Source organism: Rhinatrema bivittatum, chromosome 1 (genome assembly GCF_901001135.1).
Source record: "Rhinatrema bivittatum chromosome 1, aRhiBiv1.1, whole genome shotgun sequence".
Taxonomy (NCBI): Eukaryota; Metazoa; Chordata; class Amphibia; order Gymnophiona; family Rhinatrematidae; genus Rhinatrema; species Rhinatrema bivittatum.
In genome coordinates this window covers 526936281-526951311 of record NC_042615.1, presented here as the reverse complement: position 1 = coordinate 526951311, position 15031 = coordinate 526936281, and positions in this window count along the sequence as shown.

The following is a 15031-nucleotide window of genomic DNA, read 5'->3' as shown; positions in this document are numbered from 1 at the left end:
ATTTTGGTCGCCCTTCTCTGCACTTTCTCCAATGCACACAGAATTCAAGGTACGGTCTCACCATGGAATGATACATTATGACATCCACCATTTTATTTGTCATTCCCTTCCTAATAATTCCTAATGTTCTGTTTGCTTTTTTGATTGCCACAGCACACAGAGCCGCTGATTTCAATGTATTATCCACTATGATGCCTATATCTCTTTCCTGGGTGGTAACTCCTAAGATAGAACCTAACATTGTGTAACTATTGCATGGGTTATTTTTCCCTATATGCATCACCTTTCACTTGTCCACATTAAATTTCATCTGCCATTTGGAAGCCCAGTCTTCCAGTCTCACAAGGTCCTCCTGCAATTTATCACAATCTGATTGAGATTTAACTACTCTGAATAATTTTGTGTCATCCGCAAATTTGATGACCTCACTTGTTGTACCCCTTTCCAGATCAATTATAAATATATTAAAAAGCACCGGTTCAAGAACAGATCCCTGAGTCCTTCCAGCTTCTATCTTAAACCCAGGCTGAGTGTGTGTTGCGTCCGTCGGTCTCAGACGGCTTCGACCTTTGTGCCTCACCTTTCTCTCTGCTCTCCCCGCTAGCCTCAGGAAGATGGCTGCTGCCGTGTCTGTATGCCGCTTTCTCCGGCGTCCCCGGAACGGCAATAGCAAAGCCTCATGCCATGTTTCTCCTGAGGGCCTCCTAGGGTGCGCGTGCTCATGCCACCCACGTCTTTATCCACGTCATGGCAGGAACCTCGGGGGCGTCCCCCTTGAGTGACGTCACGCCATCCGGGTATTTAGCCTGCCCTTGTGTGCTAGATAATCGAGTTAGCAAGGATTGTGAATGGATGGAAAGCCTCCGGTCTGAACTACTCTGCCGCTTCCTTGCTGCCGCTGGAAGCTCTCTCTCTGCCCTTCGGGGTATTTCTCTAACTTGGGTACCCGCTCCTCGGGGGCCCTTTGCTTTCTTTCAGGTGCCTATCTGGGATCAGGTACTCGTTCCTCGAGGACCTGCTCTCCCTGGCTCGGTGCCTTTATTCAACTACTTCTGCCTGCTGGGATCTCCACCTATACAGCTACCAACTTAGGGGTAGATCTTAAAAGCCCTGCGCGCGTAAATCTTCCCGGATTTACGCGCGCAGGGCACTTGCGCGCCAGCACGCTTATTTTGCATAGGCCACCGGCGTGCGCAAAGCCCCGGGACGTGCGTAAGTCCCGGGGCTTCGTAAAAGGGGCGGAGGGGGCGTGTCCGAGGGCGTGTCGGCCGACTGTGGGTGTGTCCGGGGCGTGTCCGGGGTCAGGGGGCGGTCCGAGGTGGGTCCAGGGCGTGGCGACGGTTCGGGGGCGGGCCAGGAGAGCGGTGCCGGGGGATGCCGAGGCGGCACGCACAAGTTACGCCTGCCTCAAGCAGGCGTAACTTGTACAGCAAAGGTAGGGGGGATTTAGGTAGGGTTGGGGGGTGGGTTAGATAGGGGAAGAGAGGGGAAGGTGGGGGGATGCGGAGGGAACGGAGGCAGGCTGCGCGGCTCGGCGCGCACAGGCTGCCAATTTTGCGCAGCTTTGCACTCGCCGACCCCGGATTTTATAAGATTCGCGCGGCTACGCGCGTATCTTATAAAATCCGGCGTACTTTTGTTTGCGCCGGTTGCGCGAACAAAAGTACACGCGCGTACTTTTTAAAGATCTACCTCTTAGTGAGTAATCTAACATTGTCAGTCTGTCTCATCTACAGCCCTGCTGCACTGGGAACCTGCATCCGGATCTCCCTAAACTATCTTTGTGAGACGGGTCTCCTCTGCCGAGGGTCCCTGGACTGCTACCTCTGGATCACCTCACTACTGCCGCCTCTGGTGGTATCATCCAGCTGTATAATAAAAGACGAATCTCTGTGTTTGCGTGTCTCAAGTCTAGCCTAGTACTGTGGTCCCACATCTCCACAGTACCCAAGAATCCACTCAGACCCCTCAAAACCATAACAGTGTGATAGGAAGAGAGTGTGCTGAGCACACAATGTGTCTCATGATGAGTGTTGGGAGCAGCAGCAGTGAAGGAGTTCTGGCAGCTACATGTGGCAGCCAAGGTAACTGAGCTGGCTGCCAGCACCACACCAACTTCTCCCTTCTCCTGCACTTGTATATAGAGGGAGCATTTCCAATAAGGCAGGTTTATGTGTATCTTTGCGTTTCTCTCCCTTTGTTTTAAAATTGGAATGTTACGGTTTGTGGGTTTGTGGACCCTTGGCCCGAGGTGCGAGTTGTTACCACCTGTGGGGAGAAGCCGCACAGGCCCACACCGTCGGGAGGCGAAGTCGGGCATGGCAGGGAGCTCTGGGTGAGACTGCGGAGAAGTCCCGAGGTGTCAGGAGGAATTCCCCAGTAGACAAGCAGGAGACAAAACCTGGACTGAGACCCCCCGAGGGGGAAGGCGCCAGGCAGGCCATACAGTGGGAAGGCTTGAGACTGGCGTGCAGGAGGTATACCGGAGAGACAACCCCGAGGGGCGGAGCTGTGGAGCGAGGGAGGCTGTAGTGATGTAGGCCAACCCGCGGAGCAGGGAAGCCCGAGTCAGGTCTCCGATGATGATGTAGGTTGAAACCCGAGGATCGGGAAGCACAGACAGTCTTTGTATAATACAGAAGCACAGCCCCGAGGAATGGGGAAGTGCTGGCAGTCCTTGTAGCACGTAAGCGCGAGCCTGAGGAACGGGGAAGCATGGACTGCTGCAGAGTAGCACAAGAGCACTGCCTTGAGGAGTGGGACGGCGCTGAGAGTCTCTTATATAGTACGAGGGAGCAACCCCAAGGAGCGGGGAAGCACTGACAGTCCAACACAGCACGTAGGCACAACCCCGAGGAGCAGGGAATCACTGGAGTAACTCCTGAGTGGTAAAGGTGTTCTGGGGGCAGCCCCGAGGAGCAGGGAGCCTTGCAGAGTAGGACTTCAGGAAGCGCAGGGCCAGCCCGAGGAGCGGAAGAGGCCAGGAGACAGGATCCCCATAAAGAGCGCCCACTGGCCCCCCGAGGAGTGGGTACCAGACAGAGTCCAAGGTCCAATGGAACCCAATAGCGTAGCCACAGGAAGACGGAGGCTGGAGCTAGTAGAGACGTACAGAACTTATTATTTATTTATTTTATTTGAGTTTTTTTCTATACCGGCATTCACGGAGTTCGTATCATGTCGGTTTACATAAAACAAGGGGTGATCAATAAATTATAAACGTACATAACTATAACATGAGAGTATACATTTGCAAAATATACAGAAATAGACTTGTTACCAAAATATACAAAATATATTAAAAATATACAAATATTTAAAAAAATATACAAAATATATACAAAATATACAAAATATATACAAAATATACAAAATAGACTTGTTACCAAGTCGGCTAGCTGAGGGCAAAGGTGGAGCTTAAGTACCTTGATCCGATGACATCATCAAACAGGGATGCCCCTGAGGTTCCTGCCGAAGAGGCTTCAAAAGAGGGCCTGGTGGCGCGCACGCACGCACCTAGGAAGGCCCAGAGACAACGTGGGTGGCGGCGGCATCTCGGCCGCCACGAGGAGCCATGGGGAATGCGGCGGTGGAGGTTGGCCTGCGCCGTGAGCAGACCCGGGGAGGGCTGGAGAGCGGTGCAGGATGTGAGTAAATGCGGTTGCAGCCATCTGCGACCGACGGGCATAACATGGAAGAGAGACTGTTGGGGCTTTCTGAACTTTCCTAGCTCTTCTTTTGGTCATATATGTCCTGTTCACATTTGTTCTACATGATCCATGGAAGCTGATGTGCCACACATTATTTTTGTTAATGTAGGTGTGCCTTGGGCATGTAGAGGTGGGAAACACTGTCTTATCCTACTAGACCAGTCCAGATGCGTAGGTTTGTATCATCCTGCCAGTAGATGAAGATAGAGGACTGCATCTTTTCAGAGACAATATCATTGCTATATTGAGTAGGGATGTGAATCATTTTTTGACGATTTAAAACAATCGTGAGATATATTTTAAATCGTCAAAAATCGTTAGAGCCGCGATACAATAACAATTCCCCCGATTTATCGTCAAAAAATCGTAAATCGGGGGAGGGGGGAGGGCAGGAAAACCGGCACCCTAAAACCCACCCCAACCCTTTAAAATAAATCCCCCACCCTCCCGAAGCCCCCCAAAATGTTTTAAATTACCTGGGGTCCAGTGGGGGGGGGGGGAGGGGTCCCAACGCGATCTCCCGCTCTCGGGCCACGGCTGCGTTAAAAGAAATGGCGCCGGTGGCCCTTTGCCCTTACCATATGACAGGGCAAAGGTAGCGCCGGCGCCATTTTGGTTCCTGTCACCCGACGTCACGAGTGCAGGAGATCGCTCCCGGACCCCCGCTGGACCCCCAGGGACTTTTGGCCAGCTTGGGGGGGCCTCCTGACCCCCACAAGACTTGCCAAAAGTCCAGCGGGGGTCCGGGAGCGACCTGCACGCGGGACGTATTGCCAATATTCAAAATGGCGCCGGCGCTACTTTTGCCCTATGTCAACAGTGAGGGCAAAAGTATTCAAAATGGCGCCGGCGCTACTTTTGCCCTATGTCGACAGTGAGGGCAAAAGTTGCGCCGGCCGTATTGCCAATATTCAAAATGGCGCCGGCGCTACTTTTGCCCTCACTATGTCGACATTTATTTGTGGAATACCCCATGCCAGGCAAATTAGAATTAAAAGTTTCTTTATTTAAAGCCTATTCTTTTTTTTTTTTTTTAATTTATATTTTATTAAGATTTTCAACAAATTTTTACATTTGCAAAAAATCAAGAAATAGTCTTTTACACTAGAAACAAAAGGAATAAGTAATCAAAATACAATCTGTGTATCCGACAATTAGTCCCCAAAGCTGGGAGGAAGTTTCAAACAGATAATATGATTATTTAACAAACTTAGTAATATCTACTAAAATGAGACAATTGTTTATTCTTTAGCAGTTATTTAACCTCTAACACTATTCCTTATCAGCCAGGAATACCTCAAGGTGAGAGGGATCTTGGAACACAAATTTATTCTTTTGCAAAATAACTAAACATTTACAGGGAAAACGTAAATAAAAAGTAGCCCCCAGAGCCAAAACCCTTGGTTTTAATTCCAAAAATTGTTTCCGACGTAGCTGAGTAACTCGAGCCACGTCTGGAAATATTTGGATCTTATAACCACAGTATAACACATCTTTATTTTTAAAGAACTTTTGTAAAATCATATTTTTATCTTGTTCCCTACAAAATGAAACTAATAATGTTGCTCTTGTGGGAATCTCATCCACGGACGCCTCTAAAAAAGAGGTTAAATTTGGAGAATCTTGTTGTACTATATCCATTTCTTCCATCCCTCCCTGAGATTGTATCCTAGACTTAGGTATATAATATAACTTTGAAATATTCTTTTCATCTATTGAGGAAATACAAAGTATTTCAATCAAATATTTCTTCAATAGTTCTAGGGAAGATAACAATCTGGTTACTGGGAAGTTGATGAATCTTAAGTTTTTTACACGATTTTCATTTTCTAACATTTCTAAATGACGATGTATTATTACACTATCTTTTACAAAAGAATTGTTAACTACCTGTAATGTAGTTACTTGACTATTTATTACTTTATTATTTTCATCAATTAAATTTAATCTAGTTTCATGTTTTTCAATCTTGCTATTAATTTGTAGAACATCCTGCTTAAATTGTACACATGAATTAGCTAACGTTTTTCTTACATCAACCAAAACTTTCCATATATCACTCAATGTAACACTCTGAGGATCAATCAATTCTATATTCTCATTTCTATCTGGTAACAATTCTTGTGTAAACACTTCCCTTGTACCATCTTGTAACCTCCCCCCTTCCAAGGCTACACTGTTACTGGGTTGTTCAGTATTTTCTGAGCCCCCAGTCCCTGGTACCGTGGTTTGTTGAATAACCTCCAATGGTGTAAGTGGTAACTGCTCCTGGGCTGGACTGACGGTGGAACCCGAAGAGAAGGAAATCTCCGGTATAGAGTGCCTTTCCACTTGAGCAAATCGTCGAACCACATGGGAGTCCATAGGTCCTCTGCTTACTGAAGCTGCCGGCGATGATGTTAACATCTTTGTTTTCCTTTTCCTACCCATATAATGGCAATGGGAGGTAAGAAAATCTGGCGATTCAAGAGAAAAATCTCTGAAGAAAAAATTTAGAGGGGCGTGCCCCTTTGGCGCGCGGCTTCGGTAGCGCACCGGCGGCTGCGCGCCGCAGCTCCTCCGAATTTATTGGTCGGCACAGTCGCTGCTGGATGACGTCAGCAGGGTATGCAGAAGATGATGTTTCCAGCTCCCTGGGCGTCCGAATTACTCGGTTACCCCCGTCGCTGTCCTCCTGCCGTCCTCTCACACGGAGAGGTTCGTCTCACCAAGTTCCTCCGGATGCGTGCCGCAGCTCCTCCGAATTTATTGGTCGGCACAGTCGCTGCTGGATGACGTCAGCAGGGTATGCAGAAGATGATGTTTCCAGCTCCCTGGGCGTCCGAATTACTCGGTTACCCCCGTCGCTGTCCTCCTGCCGTCCTCTCACACGGAGAGGTTCGTCTCACCAAGTTCCTCCGGATGCGCGCCGCAGCTCCTCCGAATTTATTGGTCGGCACAGTCGCTGCTGGATGACGTCAGCAGGGTATGCAGAAGATGATGTTTCCAGCTCCCTGGGCGTCCGAATTACTCGGTTACCCCCGTCGCTGTCCTCCTGCCGTCCTCTCACATGGAGAGGTTCGTCTCACCAAGTCCAGCGGGGGTCCGGGAGCGACCTGCACGCGGGATGTATTGCCAATATTCAAAATGGCACCGGCGCTACTTTTGCCCTATGTCGACAGTGAGGGCAAAAGTAGCGCCGGCCGTATTGCCAATATTCAAAATGGCGCCGGCGCTACTTTTGCCCTCACTATGTCGACATAGCGCCCGCAACATGCAAATGCATGTTGATGAACCTATTAGTCCTGCGCGATACAGAAAGTAAAATGTGCAGCCAAGCCGCACATTTTACTCTCAGAAATTAACGCCTGCCCAAAGGCAGGAATTAATTTCGGCCAGCACCAGGAAAGTGTACAGAAAAGCAGAAAAAACTGCTTTTCTGTACATCCTCCGACTTAATATCATAGCGATATTGGGGGTAATTTTCAAAGGAGTTACGTGCATAAATGTAACTACTATTGTAGCAATTTTCAAAAGCCATTTACTCACGTAAAGTGCACTTATGCGAATAAATCCTATGGACGATTCAATGGCATATATTGTAGCAATTTTCAAAAGCCCACTTACTCGAGTAAAGTGCATTTACACGCGTAAAACCCAGTTTTACGCATGTAAATGCTTTTTAAAATCAGACCCATTAAGTTGGAGGCCCCCCCCCCCAAAAAAAAAAAAATCGGCCCGCGGATTGGAGAACGGATGCTCAATTTTGCTGGCATCCATTTTCCGAACCTGTGGCTGTCAGCGGGTTCGACAACTGACGCCGGTAAAATTAAGTGTCGGTTGTCAAACCTGCTGACAGCCGCCGCTTCTGTAAAAAAGGCGTGTCCCTAGCGCCTCCTTTTTACCGCAGGCCCTAATTTGCATACCTTTCCTTAGTGAATCACGTGCCCAGGAGAGTGGCTTGGGCGCACGTCGGGAGAGCGGGCGCTCGCTGACTCTCCTGCACGGTTTACTGTATCGGCCCGTTAAAAAGTAAAATATTGACTGGTTTATCTTATATCTATGAGTCATTTTCAGGATAAACCCACGTAATTTAACCAGATACCTAGAGATCTGAATCTTAATTGATTGTGGATAAACAATTTCCATCAGGATTTTATCCACCGAGAGGATATAAATATTCCCCAATAGCTCCTTCTTGAACCATTGAGGTGCTTATGCCTGGTCCTTTATCTGCTCTCTCTTCAAGGAAATAGGGTATTAAGGAATTGAGGACATGAGCTGCAAAACCTTTAACTGGCACGCCAGCTGTCTTTGCTGCAGCTTCAGTCTGAATATGTTTTGACACTGAATTGCTGGCCAAATTAAGCAAACTGTAAAATAAAACCATCCATTGTTAAGCATTTCTTAACAAGCAGACCATTAGGTATGTACATGTTGGGGTGATTAGGTAGGCAATGTGACAGCAGGTTGAGTATAGTTGGAAGAAAAAGTGCTAGCAACATCTGTACTGCTGACATAAATCCACGACCACCAGGTGTAATTTGGTTGAATGATAGCGCAAACTGTGCATCCTGAAGGAGCTACGGTATATGATATTTAGCACATAGGAATAGGAAGTTAAATTCATATCAGGCTGAATAAATTCATTCCATTCTGGGAACTTTTCTCCAAGTGCTGCTAAGGAAATATTCCACTTCTTGTTTTTCATTTGTCAGCAGATTTATTTGTGGAATACCCCATGCCAGGCAAATTAGAATTAAAAGTTTCTTTATTTAAAGCCTATTCTTAAGTGAAAGGAGTAATGAGATAGATTGGCTTGGCTTTCAGTGTTCCAAAGAGATGAGTAGTTGAAATATTTAATGGGTTTGCAACCAGTTAAACACTCAAAAGGGCTTTCAGCAGCATGCTTTTGCATCTTGTGTTGCCTTGTTTGTTGATATAGTCTGCCGAGACAGCTTTGTACCATCTGACTGACTGCAGGCCCTTTTATGCTGTGTATGGAATTGAAAAGTACTTTGAAAATTGATTGGCAGCTTTTTCTGACAATTTCCAGGACTGGAACTGAGAGAGAGGCCAAATGTTGTTCTCAGCCTGTGTGTGACTCTAATTAACTCATTTGGAAATGTTAGGCAAATTTTTTGTGTTCATATTGACATTTTTCTTCCACACTGGCACTTCTTTCCCTATTATTCCTTACTGGAAGTCTGTGGTTAGAACTCTCTATTTGTTTATTTTAGGTATTTTGTATTTTGTATTTTTATATTTCTGTTTATGATATTAAATGATGTGTTGTTTCTTGGAAGGGAGTATGATTTTATTAAAGCTATATAATACAGCTTTTCACTCTCCTAATGAGATTAGGGGATATCCTTGATAGGGATGTGAATCGTTTTTTGACGATTTAAAATATCGTCCGATATATTTTAAATAGTCAAAAATCATTAGAGCCGCGATACAATAACAATTCCCCCGATTTATCGTCAAAATATCGTAAATCGGGGGAAGGGGGAGGGCGGGAAAACCGGCACCTAAAACAACCCTAAAACCCACCCTGACCCTTTAAAATAAATCCCCCACCCTCCCGAACCCCCCCAAAATGCCTTAAATTACCACTCTCGCACCGGAGGTCCGAGAGTGGAAGATCCCGCTGTGATCTTCCACTCTCGGACCTCCGGTGCTTGTAGAAATGGCGCCGGCGCTACCTTTGGTTTTTCCATACGGAAAAACGATTCGCGGCAGAAGATCGCTCCCGGACCCCCGCTGGACCCCCAGGGACTTTTGGCCAGCTTGGGGGGGCCTCCTGACCCCCACAAGACTTGCCAAAAGTCCAGTGGGGGTCCGGAACGACCTCCTGCAGTCGAATCGTGTTGTCTACGGCCGGCGCCATTTTGCGACGCCATTTTGCGCAAAATGGAGCCGGCCGTAGACAACACGATTCGACTGCAGGAGGTCGTTCCGGACCCCCGCTGGACTTTTGGCAAGTCTTGTGGGGATCAGGAGGCCCCCCCAAGCTGGCCAAAAGTCCCTGGGGGTCCAGCGGGGGTCCGGGAGCGATCTCCTACGCTCCTGACCTCGGGGGACAAAAAACAAAATGGCGCCGGCGCTACCTTTGACCTGTCATATGACAAGGCAAAGGTAGCGCCGGCGCCATTTCTACAAGCACCGGAGGTCCGAGAGTGGAAGATCACAGCGGGACCCTTCCTCTGGACCCCAGGTAATTTAAGGCATTTTGGGGGGGTTCGGGAGGGTGGGGGATTTATTTTAAAGGGTCGGGGTGGGTTTTAGGGTTGTTTTAGTGTGCCGGTTTTCCCGCCCTCCCCCCCACTGGACCCCAGGTAATTTAAGGCATTTTGGGGGGGGTTCGGGAGGGTGGGGGATTTATTTTAAAGGGTCGGGGTGGGTTTTAGGGATGTTTTAGTGTGCCGGTTTTCGATTTTCACGATTTTCACGATATTTAACAAACCCAAACGGCGACGATCCGATTCCTTCCCCCTCCCAGCTGAAATCGATCGTTAAGACGATCGATCACACGATTCACATCTCTAATCCTTGATTGTAGTAGAGAGTTTTAATTACTATTATTTTATACTGATATATTATATAATTGTAACCCTTGGGTAGGACGGATCCTTTACTTGGCACCCAGGGGCACATAGAAAGAAAAGTAGAGATGGACCCTTTTTGCACTACTGCTCCAAGTATCTATTTGACTCATTCTCCCTACTGGATAGCTATACTCTCTGAGGGCCAGGCTCCTGATGTAGGAATGAACAATAGCTCTTCAACCCTGCTGTTTTGCAGTCGAGCCCAGTCTCCATCCTTTTCTTCACGGCACTGCCAATTTATACTGTCTTTGCATCCAAAAAACACACAGAAGAAGGATGGTGGTTTCCAACTTCTTTACTGATACTTTGATCAGATGATTGAATAATAATTACACTTCTTTCATTCGGTTGATTAGCAGCAATAAATAGTAAGACAGCAGATAGAATAAACTTGTGACTTCACATCTTCTAGCAAAGTTTCTTTATCACTTTGGAAGCAATCTTTATTTACACTGAATTCTCTTCTTCTCCCCTTTACTCAAATTTCTCAGATTATGTAGATTGAAATTGGTTCAGTTCTCCTTCAGATCTCAATTTGGCTTCTCTGGTGTGTAGCCTGCTGCTCTAATCACTAGGCTACTCCTCCACTCCCCATTAGGTTACTCCTCCACTGCACATTGATAAGGAAGACAAAGACTGAACTTGAAAAGAAGCTTGCTGTGAAGCAAAAACTCAAAATAAAAACTTTTTCAGGTACATTTGAAGTCAAAAGACTGCAAGAGAGTCAGTCGGCCCTTTAGATGATCAAGGGGTGAAAGGGGCACTAAAAGAGGTTAAGGCCATAGCAGAGAGATTAAATGAATTCTTTGCTTCAATCTTTACTGAGAAAGATGTAAGGCAGATACCCATGCCAGAAGTGATATTTAAAGGTAATGATTCAGAGGAACTGAAACAAATCTCAGTGAACCGGGAAGATGTAATAGGGCAAATTGACAAACTAAAGAGTAGTAAATCACCAGGACCTGTTACGAGCGCGCGCGGGCGCGGTCGTCGTAAGCGGGTGGTGAGCCCTTGGGCCACGGCAGGACTCAAGGAGGAGCCCCAAGCCACACCGTGGGAGGTGAGCTGAGCAGGCATGGTGAGCCAGGCAGGCAGGAACAGAAGCAGGGAGTCTGACCCTCAGCCGGAACTGCATGCCCATGGTGGCCAACACGGGGAAGTTGACTAATGAACGGTCCTCCGACTGTTCCTGGCCCTTTCGGACCTGCCGCTGGGAACGGCAATGGGCAGCAGGCCGGACAGAGGCGAGGGCAGACAGAGTCCTTTACAGAAGACATCAGACGGGGGCTGAAGCAGACATCCAAGACAGGCTAAAGCAAGACGTTGGAGACATCAGGGCAAGGGCTGAAGCGAGACATAGGAAAGATCCAGGCGGGCAGGAACTCCGATGCTGGGATACTAACATCCGAAGCCCCTTCGGCTGGCAGAAGCTCAAGAGCCCGTGGGACGAATTCCTCCTGTTGGCCACTCCAGGGCCCAACAGGACAGAAGGCTCAGGAACCGGACGAGGACGTAGGTCAAGGCAGAGACACGAAGAGATCAGGGTACGGTCAGAAACAGACATCGAGACAAGGTACCATCTAGACACGGCAGACCACGGAGGACCTGGATCGGGAGAGGCCACAGACAACTGTGTAACCCAATCCGAAGGCAAACAGGAACTAACAAGCAAGTCCTTATATACTGGAGGTTGTAGGCAACTCCCTGGGAGGAGTTAGACAGGACCGCCCCTTGCTGGCCCTATAACTGCGGTAGAGAGCTGCGAGCCAGCCCCTAGAGAAACGGGCGTGGCTGGAAACAGGAAGTCCAAACACAGGCATGCCTCAGGAGCAGCTAGGCCTCTCAGGCCCTGGAGCAAGTCCCGGATGGAGCGTAGGCAAGGTCCTGGCTTCAGAGCGGCCTCTGGAGGAAGGTAAGAGACCTCCTGTAGCGCAGCAACAGGGGAGATCGCAACAGGACCAGATGGTATACATCCTAGAATGCTGAAAGAACTGAAGAATGAAATTGCAGACCTACTATTAATAATCTGTAAACCAGGGGTAGGTAACCTTTGGCACATGTGCCACGAGTGTCATGCGAGAGGAATTTTATTGACATGTGGCAGCATAACCACAGTGGCACAGTGATGACATACCCACGGGGTACCCAACCCCTGCAGGTTGAAGAAGCAACTGCTGGGGACCCTCAACATAAAAATATTATCAGTGGACATGGTCCTTCAAGAAAAAGCATTGGTTTTCAATAGGACAGCTCCCTCCCTCCCCCTCTGGATTCCTTAACTCACTCTCTGCTATCCAAATACAGGAGGAGGAGAATGGGACCTTGCAGCTGCTTAGGCATCTCCTCCTTCCTCCCCTGTCAGGGCTAGACTGGCATGCTTAGAACCTTGTGGTTCAAAGCATAATCCTAGGACCCCGCAGGGGAGGAAGGAGGAAACACCTGAGCAGTTGCAAAGCCCCATTCTCCTCCTCCTGTGTTTGGATAGCAGTGGGTGAGTAAATGAATTGGGGATCATCAGGGAGAAGGAGCAAATAAACAAGGGAATGCCATGGAGAGGGAGTTAATCAACTAGGGATCACCAAGGGGGGGGGGGGGAAGGAGTGGACAGATTGGGGATTACCTTGAGGAGGAGAGGGGAGGAGTGAACAGACTGGGGATCGCTGAGGGCATGAAGAGTAAATGGACTGGAGATTGCTTGGTGGTGGGGGGGAGCAGTGAACAGACCAGGGATCACTGGGGGGGGGGGGGGGGGGGGTGTAGAAATGAATGGATCAGGATCACCAAAGGGGGGGAGTGAATGAATAAATCAGGGATCACTGGGGGCGGAAGGGAAGGGGTGAATGGACCAAGGATCTTGGGGGAGGAGAAGGAATGAAAGGACCGGGAATCACTGGGGAGTTAGGAATGAATGGACCGAGGATCACTGGGGGGGAGGGAGGAAGTGACTTAATGAACTGGGCATTGCCTTGTGGGGACCCCTTGGCATCTCTAGTAATCTCAAGTCCACTTCTTCCTACAAGTAACCAATGTACTCTTTGCCTGAGCCATCCAGCACCTGCCAATGCGTAATGTGTTTGAATGCATGCTGGAGAGAGAGCATATGTGTGTGATTGAACGTAGGCAACAGAGAGAGCATGTGTGTGATTGGCATGTGAGAGAGAGAGCGTGTCGCACTTATGTGATTGCAGGTGACAGTGTGTGCATATGATTGCATGTGGGACAAAGAACTTGCATGTGTGATTGCATGTGGAAGAAAGCATGCATGTGTGATTGCATGTAGGGGAGAGAGCATGTGTGTGATTGCATTTGGGGAGAGAGAGATCACTTATGCAGTTGAATGTGAGATAGTGAGCAAGCAGGAGGGGTTTTAAAGGGTTATGCTTGTAACCCTTTGAAAATCCGCCCCACAAGAAATAACAGAAAAGAAAAATCCATTCAGTGAAACAATATACATTCCCTAATTGAACAAGGAAAGAAAAAGCACCACTAAGGCACTATGAAGTAGCTGGAATACTAAAGTGGAAGGGTATGTACATTATACCCAGCATTACAGATATTAATAACAGAACTTAATATGATAAAATACCAAAGCTAAAAGAAGGGTACACTAGCCACATCTCAATTCAAACACAAGAGTCAAAGAAATGGTCAATTGACCTCCACTTTGCTACCTAACTAGCCAATCCATTATAACGTACCACTGCCACTTTTTCATATTTGTAGTACAAACAAACAGAATTCCACCAAAAGTGAACATGCAGTAGGGTTGCCATTTCCCAATTAGCCACAATCATAAGAACATAAGAAATTGCCATGCTGGGTCAGACCAAGGGTCCATCAAGCCCAGCATCCTGTTTCCAACAGAGGCCAAACCAGGCCACCAGAACCTGGCAATTACCCAAACACTTAGAAGATCCCATGCTAATGATGCAATTAATAGCAGTGGCTACTCCCTAAGTAAACTTGATTAATAGCCATTCATGGACTTCTCCTCCAAGAACTTATTCAAACCTTTTTTGAACCCAGCTACATTAACTGCACTAACCACATCCTCTGGCAACAAATTCCAGAGCCTTATTGTGCGTTGAGTGAAAAATAATTTTCTCCGATTAGTCTTAAATGTGCTACTTGCTAACCTCATGGAATGCCCCTTAGTCCTTCTATTATTCGAAAGTGTAAATAACGGATTCACATCCACTCGTTCAAGACCTCTCATGATCTTAAAGACCTCTATCATATCCCCCCTCAGCTGTCTCTTCTCCAAGCTGAACAGCCCTAACCTCTTTAGCCTTTCCTCATAGGGGAGCTGTTCCATCCCCTTTATCATTTTGGTTGCCCTTCTCTGTACCTTCTCCATCACAACTATATCTTTTTTGAGATGCAGCGACCAGAACTGTACACAATATTCAAGGTGCAGTCTCACCATGGAGCGATATAGAGGCATTATGACATTTTCCGTTTTATTAACCATTCCCTTCCTAATAATTCCTAACATTCTGTTTGCTTTTTTGACTGCTGCAGCACACTGAGCCGATGATTTTAAAGTATTATCCACTACGATGCCTAGATCTTTTTCCTGGGTGGTAGCTCCTAATATGGAACCTAACATCGTGTAACTACAGAAAGGGTTATTTTTCCCTATATGCAACACCTTGCACTTGTCCACATTAAATTTCATCTGCCATTTGGATGCTCAATCTTCCAGTCTTGCAAGGTCCTCCTGTAATGTATCAC